Raw genomic sequence first — 15,218 nt, 5'->3', positions numbered from 1 at the left:
GCCTCACTTTGAATAACTTTGTCATTGGCCGAACTGTTCTTATGTCAATTGCTGCGCTTCTATTCACGCAATTTTATTTTGTTGAAAATAAATTCTCTAAATGAAAACCCGCCAATTTCGAAAAAAAATTACATTTTTTGATTGTAAAAAATAAAAAAGTTTTGGCGTTAGGGTGAGGTGGGTTTTTTGTACCGAAATTGGTTTATTTTGCGAAACTGCCGTGGAAACACGTTTTTTTTGTTTGTTTGTTTTACATCACAGGTGTGGTGATTAACAAGCGGCTGTTTCCAGTGGCGCAAACCATGAAGAAGAAGACGACAGGAAGTGGATGGAGAACGATGGTGGATGGCGCAGCACGTTTTTTAATGACTTATCATGTGAACAAACTTATTCTTATTTCATAGAAACAACGTAATCGCCCAATTGTCGGGTTTTGTTCGACATTAGCGGGACATAGACAACGTGTTGCGCTGCTAATGGCTTTACCTGTGAGTTTTTGGCGGAGATGTCTGCCTGTTTGAAAGTCTGAAAGCGGGTCAGACTCTCCAGGGAGTCGCTGGTTTCAGCCTGACCTCCCTGTCAGGCCGCTCCACATCACCAACCGGCTCTGTGTTGGGCCCCGAGCAACACGCAGTCAGGAGGTGGTTAATCTACACGTATATGTGCTCAGCGCCAGGACGGCAGATGGGAACCCAAACTGGCACAAAGTGAAAGTGTTGCCTGCTTCGGATGAAGGGGAGGGGGTGGAGGAGGGGTCGAGGGTGTGGAGCAGCTAAATGGAAATGCCAAGCGTCTTCTGCATGAGGAAAATCTGGACAAACATTTAAAAAAAAATGAACTGAGGCTTGGAGGGAGAACCAAGCGGCTGTGGCAACAGAAGCACCGGTCCAATCCAATAACGCAGTGACAAGCTGGAATTTCATTATCCTCGGAAAATATGCTGACAAGCTGTAACTCGGAGACCCAACCCATTAGGCTGACGGTCTGAACCAGCCAGATGGTTCGGGCTCCCGGTTGTGCAAACCATATTTGGTCTCTTAATTTCTTCCTGTGTCAGCGGTTCAAAGCATAAACGCTGACATTTCTCCTCCGTTCAGGAGTGACGGTCATCCGCAGCCGCACAGATTTGTGGCTCATCACTCATAATGGCTTGTGACTGCAGCGCAGTTGTCCTGCTTCCTCAGTCCCACGGCAGATGCTCCCCTGCTGCGAGTTCCACGCTGGTCCGGATCATGTTACCCAGAATGGGTTCAGAATGCCTCAAACACAGCTGGCACCGTGCAGAGGGAAGGGGGAGGCGGTTCTCATCGACTAGACCCAGATATCGGCTTCACGTATCAAATTTCTCACAAACGTAGAGCTGAGTTAATTTTTTTTTCTTTTTCTTTTTTTTCTGGAGAATAAATGAGAAAAGGCAAAAGTATTCTAAGTGCTGCACCATTGTAATTAGCAGCCTGGTACAGATGCAGGAAAAAAACCTTATTATGTTCGTTTTTATTTGCAGATGTGTACTTTACACTTTAAAAAAAATACAAATGTACTGCAAAAACACAATCTTACCAAGTAGTTTTGGTCTAGTTTCTATTCCAAATATCTTAATACGCTTGAAATTGAAACAAAACTAACTTATTTACTTGTTTTAAGTGAATAATTCCTTAATATTGATTGCCAGATTATTTCATTTACAACAAGACATTTTTTCCCCAAGTTATAAGTTAATTTATCTGCCAGTGGAACTAGTACAATAGCAAATAATTATTTACTTAAAACAAGCCTTACTTTTAAGTTTTTTTGAATTATTTCAAGTGTAATAACATATTTTCTCTAGAAATTAGACCAAAATTACTTTTGTGTTTTTACAGTGCAGAAATCTGAGGTGTAGTATCGGCCAATGCGATACAGAAAGACATCGCTGAATTAAATTAAAACATTTCTTTTTTTTTGCAAATGCATACATAAATGTACTGAATTACATTTTTATTTGATAACTGCATCAGTGCAGGACACTTAAATTCACCAAAATGCTTGGTCAAATGTGAAAAATTAACAACAAAACATTTGGCCAAATCCACAGAGAAATGGTTCAAACAACCTTTTACTAGTAATCTCAGCCCCTAAACCTTTGGGTCAGCAACCTTTATAATCCAAAGAGTCATGGCTACAAGTAAATAAATGTGCAAAACCAATATAATCCTGAGAAATAATCATTAAATGTTAGAAATATCTACTGCATGAAACATGTCAGGGGAACAAAAGAAGGAAAGAGAACATTTTATTGACTGAAATGTTCTATAGCTGCAACACAGTGACATAAAATGAGCAAAAGAAAAAAAAAAAAATATATATATATATATATATATATATATTTTTTTTTTTTTTTTTTTTTTTTTTTTTGTGCAGATCAGTGTCCTTCTGTTGTGGAAATATTATACAGTGGACCCAAATTAGTTATTTGAGCATATATAAAATATTTGAAAGAAAATGCAGCTTTAGAAACTACTGTATGAAACATCACTTTATTTTCATATTTTTATTAAAATAGGTCTTTATTTGTTTTTAGCCATCTACAGCCAAAAAGGTTTTAAACAAAAGGAAAGAATAAATGACTAAAATAAAAATCCCTCATAACTCAGATTTAAAACAGAGTTTGGTCACGGCCAATAATGCTCATATTTATAGCTTAGCATCACATACATAATAATCAACGGAGACATTTAAATTTTAATTTAGTAATTCTTTAAAAATGCAAGAAAATTATTGTAAATCTCTTGAAATTTAGCAGATTTTTTTTCCTACACTTTCTCAAAGCTGATTATTCTCTTAACTTCTTTCCAGCAGAGAGAAATCAACAATTTGCTGCTTAGCACACAGTCCTTTGGTTACAAATTAAAGATGTCAATTTTTAATGTTTAATGCATCTCTCCCAGGTGGACATGGAGAATTACTCACAACTCATTCCTATCAGTGCTGTTTCCTTTGTTACTTGAAAGCTAGATGATAACCGTATTGATCCCCACATTGTTAGCGAGTGTTGAGTATGAGAGGAAAACTGGGAAAACTATAAAGCATTGACTTTTCTTTCTCATTGGCTCTTACCGAATCTCTGATGTGCTGTGTGCCTGAGAGGCATGCCAGCAGGATAAGCTCTCTCACCTGGACTGTTTATCTGTGCAGCTCATCTCTCCTCTGCCGGCCCTTTGAAAATCCCCCTCACTCACTGGGGAGCTGCAAGAGAAAGCAAAAAGAAAAGGGGGGAGGAGGGGCGGGAGAAAAAAAAAAAGACACAAAGAAAAAAACAAAACCAGTAAAGAGTCATCTCTCTCCTCCATCTGCCTCCTGCATCCCAGAGGGCTGCTGCTGCTGTCAGTCAGTCACAGGTGACCATCCTCTTACCTAGACCCAGTGAAGGGCAGCGTATTTTAAAGCTTTCTTTGAAAATCCTTAAAGGTAAAACAGGGGGAAGGAAATCATTTTCCAGAAAGGTCACTGTAGGGAGAGTGACTTCAAATCTTACATCAATCCGAGGCGACGGCAGAGAAAGCCTCCCGTGTTGAACGCGGGAGAAAAGAAACGAGGGCCCGCGTCTCGTGCTTCACCGGCAAATTAGCTAAGGAGACAGGAACAAATAGATCAGACAAGGGCAGGTGAATTATCTTCATTTGCAAGGATGTCCTTGTGTGCTGTCCTTTCAGCCCCGGAGCAGCAGCAAGCTCAGCTATCGATTCTCAATCGACTGCTTCCAGTGCAAACAGCTGCAGCTGTGAGGAGGCTTTTCAGGAAGGACTTCACAGCCACCCTCAGACTTTTTTTTTTTTCCCCTGATTTGGAGTATTGATCACATAAAGTTTGATAAGCCTGGCCAAGCCCGTGGCAGCTGAGTGGAACATTTCTTGCAGGGGGTCCTGGGAATATTGATATCTGATGGATGAACGCGAGGTGTAAGCATGGGGGTGTTTAGTTCTGAATAGCAAACAGCCCCACTGATCCATCATAGGCCGTAAAAGCTTAACTGGAAAAGGAATCGATCCTCTTTGTGAGAGGTGGAGCTGCGGAGACGCTGAAGGTCAAACGAAACACGCATCTGACTCTTCCTCTTTGGCAAAATGAAGTAAAGGAAGTGATTAACCTGGCAAACAAACATCTTTCTGTGAAGGAAAACTCAAGCTGGGAGAAGCGCGGCTAATAGGAGCTGTCCTTATCTCCAGGTGGGGACTGATAAAATCAGTCTTTTAGCTGCTCGGGTGGAGATGTTTACATTTGACTTGAGCTAATTTGCATTAATGCACTGCAAATATGACAGTTAAAAAATGTGGCCCAGGCGTTAATCTTAAGAAACACTTTTGTTCACGACAACTAAAACATGTTATTGTGTTTAAAACATTCATTTAACAGTTTACATTACAAAAAAAGTACAGAAATTACCCATGAGAAAAAGTAAAAATCCATCCCATAATAATGACCCTTTGCACGTGACGTCACGCTCTCCAGAACTCCGCCCACTCTGCCATGGACGTCAAAACAACCAATGTGCTCCTGTAATGCTAATAAAAACATATTATCACAACAGTACCACAAAATATCTCAGTAAAACTCTACGTCCATGTCTCCCAAACCTAGTTCCAACTTTCTAAAACATTAAAGGTTGGATTTTTGTTATTTGCTTTCCAGAAATGCAGATTATGAAATACAGATTATGCTTATTCAATAAAAGCTTGATTCATTTTTAGGCTTTTTGCATGTGATCTCTGTAAATCCTTATATTATGAACTGCTGAGCCACATTACAATACACAGTGAGTATTTCTATCCTCTCCATTAACGTAACAAGCAACAGATGTCTCCTTTAAACTCAGTAAGGTTCAGTAAATTTAACAACATGAGTTCAGTCCATTCATTTCGACAAGCAATTACATTTGTCTTTACATTTAAACCCCATTTAAAGGGTGGAAGAATATAAATATAATCTTGCTCTGGCTCTCTTCTGCATTAACAAATGCAGGGATTCGCATGCTATACTGAAAATAGTGAGAAACGTTTTTATTTTGCATCAAAACCTGTACATACTTCAGCTTTATGACTCTTAAAGAAGCCTTATGAGAAGTGAAAAATGAGAAACTGTAATTAAGTTGTAATTCTTAGAATAGTAAAATAATTACAAGGCGGTATCATCAGTAAAATCAACTTGTTGTTTGGTCATTTTCTCTTTTTGCTTATCTGATAGCAGAATATTCTATGATCACACTGAAGCCCGAAGTGACCCAATTCCGATTTTTCTTTTTTGCCGTAATGCGACCTGCTGTATCTGATCTTTTCAAGACAGTCTGAATAACACAAGTTGGGGTTTTTTTAGAATGCGATCCAGGTCGCTTGGATATCCGACACGTATCTGAATCCAATGTGACCGAACGCCCGGTCGCATTCATCCGACCTGAACCTCATTGATACATCCTGATAGGCGCAAGCAGGAAGAAAAACAACAACCATGACGGACTATAATGTGGATTAAATTGTTAATATTCTGCCTTCGATCGGACAACTTCAAAATCGCAAGCTATGCTCCACTGTTAGCATCCACGTTTAGAGCAAGTTCTTTTTTATGGCGGTTTGTAAAACACTGAGCACGCTCTAGACGTTTTTTGCGCCCTGTACTGCGCATGCGGGACACTTTCAGGTCGTTTACGCTGGAGAACACGTACAAGTCGGACATATTTGGAAGTGTGAACGGCCACAACAAACCAATCCGATTTGACAAAAAAAAAAATTGAAATTGGGTCACTTCGGGCTGCACTGTGAACGTAGCCTTAGTCTTCCTTTTGTTTCCATAGTTTCAATCCGAGGCTGATCAGAGATTAGTTTCTTGCTTTACATGCCAGATGTTGACATTTATGCCTCTTTATTCTGCATGTCAACAAATGTGATAAGCGTTAATCTATGGATCCTATAACAAGACGTACAAACTGAAAGTTTTGGGATTTTAATCAGTCTGCTTAAAAGAAGAACTTTGTGCACATGGGGAGCGATGAAGAAACGGTGAATGTTGGTATGTTCCTGAATAGTTCATTAATCGGTTCAATAAGTAGAAATTAATGTTCGCTCCTTGCTCTGCTGGTGACAGCTCGACGACAATGAGGGAACAAAACGCCACCAGTGAACTGAAATGTAATGAGGGATCAGTCTGACGTGGAAATCTGCCACTAAATTTATTAAAAGTCATTTCAGTTTTCTCCTGATGATTCCCGGGTAATAAAAACTTTTTCTCTGTCAACTTTATTACTAAGCTCACAGCCGTCTTTATGAGCTGACTATGTCATCACCAGAATATCCCTCATGACAAATTAGCATAAATAACATATCAAAAGACGCATGTTTTGTTTAAAGCTGTAAATCTCGCACTACAAGAGGATCTGTTTAACACATCAGATGTTAAGCCGTCTGTCTGACCTCAGTTATTATTTCCCATTGATTGCTTATGCAGTCAATAAGGTACAACATAATTAGTTTGAAAGTATTTGCATGACAAAGCACTCTCAGGGTGGATGACCTTTAATTTCTGCAAAAGCAAACAGCTCAAATCCCCAGATGTGCTGTTGTCTTTTATTTATTCACTGACTCACAACTTTTCCGGTTCTGTTCCCCAGAGTGACATGAGGGCGGAAGAAAGCTGTTCAATACTGGCGTGTAATAATAAAAGTTCAGACTCTATTGAGCTTTTGTACTTCTCTCTTTATTAGTCCACTTTTCTTCCTTAATGTGGTACTTTGCTTTTAAGAAGTTCTCCCCACTGAGACATTATTCTTAGACTTCTCTGATTTTTCTCTTTTTTCCGTCATTCTCTACTTGAAAAAAGCAAATCATCATGTTTTAGAGGCGGACAACCTAAAAATCTTATAAAACATTAATGTGTGATTAAATTGAACCACAGAGTAAAAAGTTTTTTTCCTTTTTTTTTTTAATTTGCCATCTGTTAATACGCAACATCTCCAGATGTAAGCAGATTGTGTTAGAAAGAGTAATCAATAAATGCTCCCGTTCAACTTCCATTCTGTGTTGAACTGCTGCAGCTAATTACAATTAGCTGCAGCAGTGCCTTGTTTTTTTTCTCAGTGCCTGAGCCAAATGAATGACAGCTTTTATATCGATATTTTGAATTAATTCCTAAACACCAGATGTGTAGCAGAATTTGAGTGGCAGGACAGATCATGCCTTTGGAACAATGTTGCTGTATTTATGAGGGGAACACAGGCTAATCGTTTGTGATATTCAACATATAAAGGCAGAAAAAACTGTAACCAGAAACTGCTTGGCCAAAAACAAACACCACTCAATGAACCTGGGTAAGCTTGTCCAACAATTCAGTATTTTTACAATGAGAAGGAACCCAAAATACATTAAATATGTTAGAAATGAACAGTAGCATAATGGAAATGGACAAAAGGTAATTAAAATGACAAAGTAAAGGCAATGGCATTAATTAACTCTATTGATGTTTCAGAAAAAAAGGAACTAATCAGTTTCAAGGTTTGACAATCCGAAGAAAGAAACTGAAAACGGATATCTTAAATGTTTTACAAGCACAATCCATGGTTAGCACTGAGACTTTCAGCTGCTTCCATTCATTTTGTGCCCACTAATCTAAAGCAGGCTATTCTGGTCACACAGTTATTTGAAGACACAATTCCTCACAGAAATCTTTAGCTTATGGACTCTGATTCAAGCGGAAATCCACGCTATCTAATATTGTGTTGGGGAGCTGCTCTGTTTTGGTATCCAAATCTGGTGTTTGGTATGTAACATCATCATCTCTTCAGCAAGCATTCTCAGCTGTCTTCTGCTTGTTTACTTCTCTTTCATGTTTGTTTGTTCTTGTTGTTTTTTTTGTTTTGTTTTTTACACATTTCTCAGTTTTTGATGTGTAAATAAATATCCAGTTGAAAACAGATATTTAAATACACCCCACAAGAAAAAATAAAACACTATCTGGTAATCTTTCCTGCTTTAGGTAAGTTAGGATTACTTGAACTATTTCTATTTGTGAAATTTGATTTAAATGGTATTTTGCTGAATTACCTTATAAACTGTATGACTTGGGTTGAATGTTTTGACAATCTAGCAATAATAGTTTGTTGATTTTGACCCAAATTTGCTTGGAATTTTGTAGACATGCTGTCAGTAGTTAATAGAATATGTTAAATACTGATATATACTCAAACATATGCATATTTGAGTAAAAAATAGGTTTATGTTTAACTCTAACATAAACCTATAAAAAGTAAAATCAAACCATAACATTGCCTAGATAATATTTAGATTGTATTTCAATGCGACATAAAACAAAAACACATGTAAATAATAATAAAAAACTGATTACCTGCCTGCCTGGCGGTTCCTTTTTAACAAACTGCAGAAACAATATTTGAAATGGAAGCTTTGATGCTTTGTGTTTGTTAGTCCAACATTTTCTGCAAGCAGGGGAAGCTTCTCAGTGGACGCAAAGATCAGAGAAGAATGAGACAGAAAATAGTTTTTCTTTTCCCTTCATCTCTCTCTGCTAATGCTTGGCTTAACAACAAAGCCAGGTACCAATCGGTCTCTTTTTATACTCCCTGTCTTTTAGAGAAAATACCCAACCCAAATATTGTGCAGCTGAGCGTTACTCACTCTCAGACAGAAAATGTTGTTTTTTTTTTTAAATATATTATTCCCTCTGGTTCCACCTGCTTTCCTCCAGCTTGTGGATTCTCTAATTGTGCGTTTTCACATGCAGTCTCTAATCATCAGGCTCCATCAGCTCGCCATGTGACAAAAGTCAATGGGCCGGCGAGGAGAAAAAGAGCAACATCAGGGGTATAAGAGGAAGCTTTGTGGCAACTTGTGTGTCTGTGAGCAGCTGGAAAAGTACAAACCATGGCAACATCTGCAGCGATTGCGGTCATGCTGCTCTCACACCAACAGGGAAAAGTTTTTAGAGTCATGAAGAGCCAAAATGCTGAGATGTAATAATAATCTAGGTCATATTTAGCCTGACGTTACTGCGATGTTGGGTGGTGAGTCCATATGTTTTAAACCTCATTTCTGAGTGTTATGATGTAATTCACCCAGGCTTAGAGCCAAAACTCTTTATGTGTGTTTGTGTCTTCTCAGCTTTGTAGCTACAGCAAACAGTGCGTTAAAGTATGCAACTTCGACTTTTTTATTTGATCTGGATTAACTCCAGGGAGAGAAGCAACATGTTTAAGTTATCAGGCTGTAATTATCCTTGATTTAAGGCCAGTTTATGTATTCATCTGGATGCTGAAACATTCTGTCACTTTTATTCTTTCCAAGTTTCCTGGAAACTTTGCTTTAGTAGCCGTAGTTTTTCAGCTGGGATATGCATCTACTTTTATTCGCCCCGTGGGAAAGAGGTGTGAAATGTCTTATAAAAAGATTATACTTCTTCTGCTGCAGGAGTTTAATCTTACAATGAAAAAGTAGGACAGTGAGGCTTTTTTTTTTTTTTTTTGGCTTTCTCTGTCATGTTGGTAGTTACTGATGGTTATTACAGGGATTTAGTTGCTGCAGCTCTAGTAGTGAGCTTTGGAGATTTGTTTTACTTCCGTTACTAGCTTACTCGCTGTGTGTGGTGGCAAAATTAATATGGATCCTCATCCAGCCAGAAATTAAAAATTGTAAGTTGTGTAAATATGTGGAGTTTCCTAAACTCTACTGTAGCTCTATGTGGAGACATGAGCCTTGGTCAGATGATTTAAAGTTTGGGCTTTTTGTCAAGAAAACTGCTGGAGATCTGTGACGTTTTGACCCTATTTCTCTTCCAAAGACTGTGGGATGATTGTTAGACTGGATTGTAGCATAAACCTTTTGAAACACCAGAGGATTTTGTCAGTAGAATAAACACAGAATGTTTTTCAGTGTTTCTTTTTGCATGATAAAGATCCAAAGTAACTGCTCAAAAACAAATAAACGATTCACAAAATATAAAATCAGCCTTCTTGTATTATTCCCTGAATCTAGATATCAAATAAACCCTGCTGGGTGCACAAAATGTTCTCTCTAGTGATTTTGTAAAAAAAAAAAAAAACAATTAACCTACATGTATATTTTTCTACAGCGAAAACATTTTCTCAAATTAAATATTTTTTATGCCAACCAGTTGAATTTTTCTATTGCTTTTTACGTGACTTTGTCAGAGGAGCCAATAAGTGCAGCATCAGCTGAAGTCAGACGAATGTGAACTTAACATACTCTTTAGATAAAATTGCAGTAAAATGATTCAGAAATTACATTCTGCTGGCTTAAAGTTTATCCTTTAAACGTGTTAAAAGTAGAGTTCCCAACTAAAATTCAATAAAAAATTAAATATGGTTAAAATCTGCTTAAGTGGGTTACATAAATGTAGGAAAGTGATCATCTTTTCCAAGATTCCTGGTTTCCTTCTATTTTTATGATAAGTAGAACCACATCTACTCATTAATTTATACTCTAAAGTAAACCTCTGTGTTTTTAATTGCTGTATTAAAACCTGGCTAAATACAGTCAATGTTTTCAAATCAAGATTGACCTATATATCCAATTTTTTCAATTTTCTTCAACTATTTCCCTTTCATTTACCAAAAGATAAAAATTTGGATCTACGATCCTGTTCCTACAAAAAAAAAAAAAAAACAGGATTGTTTAATTAAAATAGTTCATTCCTAGTTTATGTTTGAGTAGGTAATAAAAAAAATCACAACATTTTTGGCATTTTTAAAACTACAATCAGCATTTGACAAAAAGTTTGCTTTAAACCAAAGCTCCCTTCCTGCTTATCAGAAAACCTTCAATGCTCTTGTATTGCGAATAATCCTGTGTTATTGATCTTTCTCTTGCCTGGAACCACATACATGTGCAAGGACCTGCTGATGAATAAATAGGTTGATTTGTTGTTACTGAAACAGTCAAACTTATAACAAACAACACTTTGTGCTTTGATCTACATTCAGTTTTTCTTGTGGCGGCGTAATTCAACTTTGATTACTCGTATAGCTGCGGTGGTTGCATTTATTCCGCTCCTCCCTTTGGGACTTGAACATGTAAAGTGCTTAATCTAACACCACATAAATTCCTCGTTTTAAAAAAAGCATAACAAAAGGCTGCTCCTCCTCCCATCACGCTTCCCTCTAGTATCACTTTGCTTTCCAGGCGCTCTGGCTCTCTCCAAGGAGCAGAAGCATTAAACGGGGATGAAGCTAGACTTTAAGTCTGGCTGTTAGAGAGAGCAAACCCTGCCCCTCCTACGCCTCACACCAAACACACAACAAATAGGATCTAATGAACCACCATCTGGCGGTACAGCAGACCTGGGAGTTTGCCCTTGTGGTGGGATGGTGTTTCACCCTCCCCCACGCTTTGCGTCGGGTGTGGCGAGAGGCGCGCCACTGATTGGTGGGCGGGGCAGATGCCTTTAAAGCTGGGTAAGTCGCTGCGAGGTGTGTGTGTGCCCTTGTTTCCTCCACTGTCTGCGCAATTGGCGGCTGCATGTTGGTGGTGTTTGGTCCACTCGTATGATATCGTAAGTGCCATTTTTGCTATCCGGGCTGGGATCGTGGTTGGTTTTGTTGGGTGCTACACCTGTCGTGCGTTTCCGCAGTGCGGCTCTGYTGGCGTTGCCGGCCGCGGCTGGRGGTTGTGGTGGTGTGTGGCTTCTGYCTAGYCYTCGYCTGCTGRTCTGCTCCCTCCTGGTGTAGGCTGTGTCTCCATCCCTGGGTAAGCTACCTGCCATTTAGTTTTGGATTATTTTATTTTGTACTTAGCATTAATGGGTTTTCTGTTTCAGGCAACTGAGTGTTGGGAGCTGCAGTGCTTTGGACGCTCTGCTGCTTTGTCTTATCACTGTTTGTTCTGGCCGCTCTCCGCTGAGCCTGTTGTGGATTGGCCAGGCTGGTGGGCGGGGCATTACTCCTCTGGCCCCCATAGAAGGGCACTTGGAGAGACGACGACGACGACGACAACTTGTTCCATCATTTGAAGTATTTTCTTTTGTGTTGCATGTTCTTTTGTTTTCTTGTTTTATTTTGTTGCATTTGCATGGTTTTCTTGGAACAACCTCATCTTGTCTGTCCCTTCTTGTGTGTTCCCTTTTTCTTTGGTTCCGGCGACCAAGTAGTGAGCCCGATGCCTTGGATTTTAAAAGAAGTGTTTTAAAAAGAACTTTTAGATAATTGTTTAATAAAGTATTGTACACTGTTAAATCTGTGTTCTGGTGTGTCTTGTTACTTTTTTAGAGATATCTCCACCTGCTGGTCACACCCTGCATGGGGATTCTCACTAACACAGCATCCCAAGTGGCTTCAGAACCAAAATGCAAATTCATGTAAGCCATAACTTCTCGTGAAACGCCGAAATGTGGTTTCGTCGCAGCCCTGGTGCGTCTCAATCAAGAGCTCCTCGGCATTGTGTTAATACATTTATAGCAACTCTGAATACCCATTTGTTGGTTTGTGGTGTGGAAAAAGGCCAGGTAATGGCTCTGCGCACTTGTGTTGTAATGAAAAGCTGAAATGAGTTTCTCTGTGTGCACAAAGGCAAAGTGATGAGAGATCACGATTCTGGCGGCTGGAAGTTTGCGTGTACAATAAGCCTAAATCAGCACACAAAGGCGACGCATTGTGCCGGGGAGATGTGAGTGATACCACAAATGAATAGCAATTGAAAGGTGTGAATGGCATCTCTCATTAAAAGCAAACACATCGAGAGGCACATAATCTTCAGATCCAGATTGGTCATACGCGTTTGAGTTGCACTGCTTTCTCATCAGAATTATTTTTTATTAAACAGCAGGAAAGGAAACGACCCCCCCCCCATTTTTTTTTATTGTTTTATTTTCTTCTGTTATCCTAACTTAAAGCTCAGGAGCAAATTTACTCTCTCTTTGGTGTGACGTCTGTTATCACCTCTTGAGCTCAGCTGATGGTGGGTTTCCACGGCGACCAAGGTGTGAAATGCGCCTGGTAGCCGCTGGTCCGCACAGAACGAGAGGCAGTTCTGTCTGAATCCTTTGTCTGTTCAGAGAGGGATGTCTGGATAACAGCAACATGCAAATTATGACCGACCCGCCGGCCAGTTTATTAGGTACACCAATGCTGATAAATGTTTGTTTATAAAGTCCTGAGAGATTTTGCTCCGTATTGGCATGTTAGCGTGCTTTTGCTGCTTTTTCACCAATCCGAAAGGTGCTGTTGTCGGAGCCAGTTTGAGATGATTTGAGCTTTCTGAAATAGTGCATTGTCCTGCAGGAGGAAGCAGTCCAGAAAATGGACACACTGAGGTCATAAAAAGATGAACAAGGTCAGCAATAATACTCAAGTTGGCCTGATGAACTCTGAAGTGAACTTTCTCAGCTGAACGCAGCCATGTGGTCTTCTTCATCTTCTTCGGCTTCAATGTTTAACATGTTCTCTATTCAGAGATTATGCATACCTTGTATTTGAATTACCTATTATTTGAATTACAGTTGTTACTCTATCAACTCAAACCAGTCTGCTCAGTTTCTACTTTTTTTCCGAAATGATTTGTCTTGAAATAAAGACTTTCTTCAACTGACCTCTATCACCACAGGATTTTGTCCCCCCCCCCCCCCAAGACATTGTTGCATGTTAACATTTCAGCAGTTTTTTAAATACTCGTACTATCTGGTACAAATAATCATGCCAAATTCTGATGCTCAGTTTTAACTCTGCAAGCTGTTTTATGCAGATTGATTAGCTTCTATAGTGATTAGCAGTGTTGCTGACTGTGTTAAGAAGCACTTGAAGGTGTGTGAATAATAAAGTGGCTGATGACCAGTCAGAAAAAACCCTGTGGGTGAAACTAGAACACCACTTTAAATCTATTTCTACCTGGAGTATGAGTCATTTTGGCTTTATTCGTGTTCATAGCTAGCTTGCTAGCTACAATCTGTAAAACCACATACTCCTTACCAACAAACAGGAGTCTGTTTTCTTCTCTTTCTGCTGTCTGGGTGTGTGACTGTTTTCCATTTTAAACTACTCAGCAGTGACTCTAATGAACTGCTTATTGTCTCTGTGTAAGTGCCTGCTGCTGATTAACTGCGGTCATGGCTACATGAGTCGTCATCCTGACTTGCCAGCTGCTTTTCGCTGAGTCCTGCCACACAGACCTATTAGCAAATTCTTCACCGAGCTTAACGTCACTTCTGAGCACTGCGTGTAGACGTGAGTCCTCATATTTGGGCATTCCTCCAGATACTTGAGGAAAATAATCACAGCTATACAGCGACAGATAATCCAGGTTTAATTTTGCTTGGCTGATTAGCACTGGGCGATGACAACTCTGCTATCTGTTTGTAAGAGTTTTCCCAGGAGGCTTTGTTGCATTCTAACCACAGCGACCGTAAAAGAATTAGCATGCTGCATTACACTGTAATTGATCTGACTTCAACAGAAAAACCCTTTCTGTCTCACTGAAACCACTTAGATCAAGACAAATGCAGGGATCTGGGAGTAGTAAGGACATCGCTTTGTTGTACCTGCCACTTTAGTTCTTGGTTATGAAATAAAGATGAAGAACAAATGGAGTTACTTAGTGTTGGATTAATCACAGACGTACTTAGGTCGATCACATCCTCCCTCTCTCTTGCAAACTATTTTCAATCAAAGCCATACTTCAGCAATTTTAGACACCCAATAAAACTGCTGAGACAAGGACGAGCGTTCTTGAGTGTGTGGTTTCCCCGTGTTTATTGGTTTTGTTCTGATTCACTGGAGCTCAAACACGATGGCTCAGAGCCACTGCAGGTGGGAGACGGATTCAGCTGGGAAAATTAGGGGTTGCTAAAAATCAGCTGAATTTGATTAGCATCCTGTCTGAACCCTTCTGTTAGTTTTTCCTCCAGTCCTTCAGGGCATTTTATGAGAAACATTTCACCGTGAAAAGTTGACCTTTCCTCATAGGCAGGTCGGAGCACAAGACAATGGATTTAAATGCACTTTGCTGCAAATTACCCAAACATTAACACTTTTATTAAAGGAGAAAATATGTCCTACCAGTGTAAAAACAGAGGTAAAATGATAAAAATGTATAATACACTTCATAATGAAAGAGTTACATTATCTTTATCATTTTCAGCATATTATTAGGATTTGTTTCAATAAAAGCAGATTGTGTCAATACCTTCATGTTGAAGCCATTTTTCCTTCAATAGTTAATTTTCAGCCATGTTCG

The 15,218-nt window shown here is 39.2% G+C and overlaps 1 long non-coding RNA gene across 1 annotated transcript; it reads left to right on the top strand.

Annotated features, from left to right (window-relative positions):
• The first annotated feature begins 11,696 nt into the window (after nt 1-11,696).
• LOC108166934 (uncharacterized) lies at nt 11,697-12,230 on the top strand. The gene is made up of 2 exons (XR_001777327.1): nt 11,697-11,741; nt 11,812-12,230. It is a non-coding gene; the product is annotated as an uncharacterized LOC108166934 (long non-coding RNA).
• The last annotated feature ends 2,988 nt before the right edge of the window (nt 12,231-15,218 follow it).

This window comes from Poecilia reticulata, linkage group LG15 (assembly GCF_000633615.1).
Source record: "Poecilia reticulata strain Guanapo linkage group LG15, Guppy_female_1.0+MT, whole genome shotgun sequence".
NCBI lineage: Eukaryota > Metazoa > Chordata > Actinopteri > Cyprinodontiformes > Poeciliidae > Poecilia > Poecilia reticulata.
This window is presented reverse-complemented; position numbering and strand designations above follow the sequence as displayed.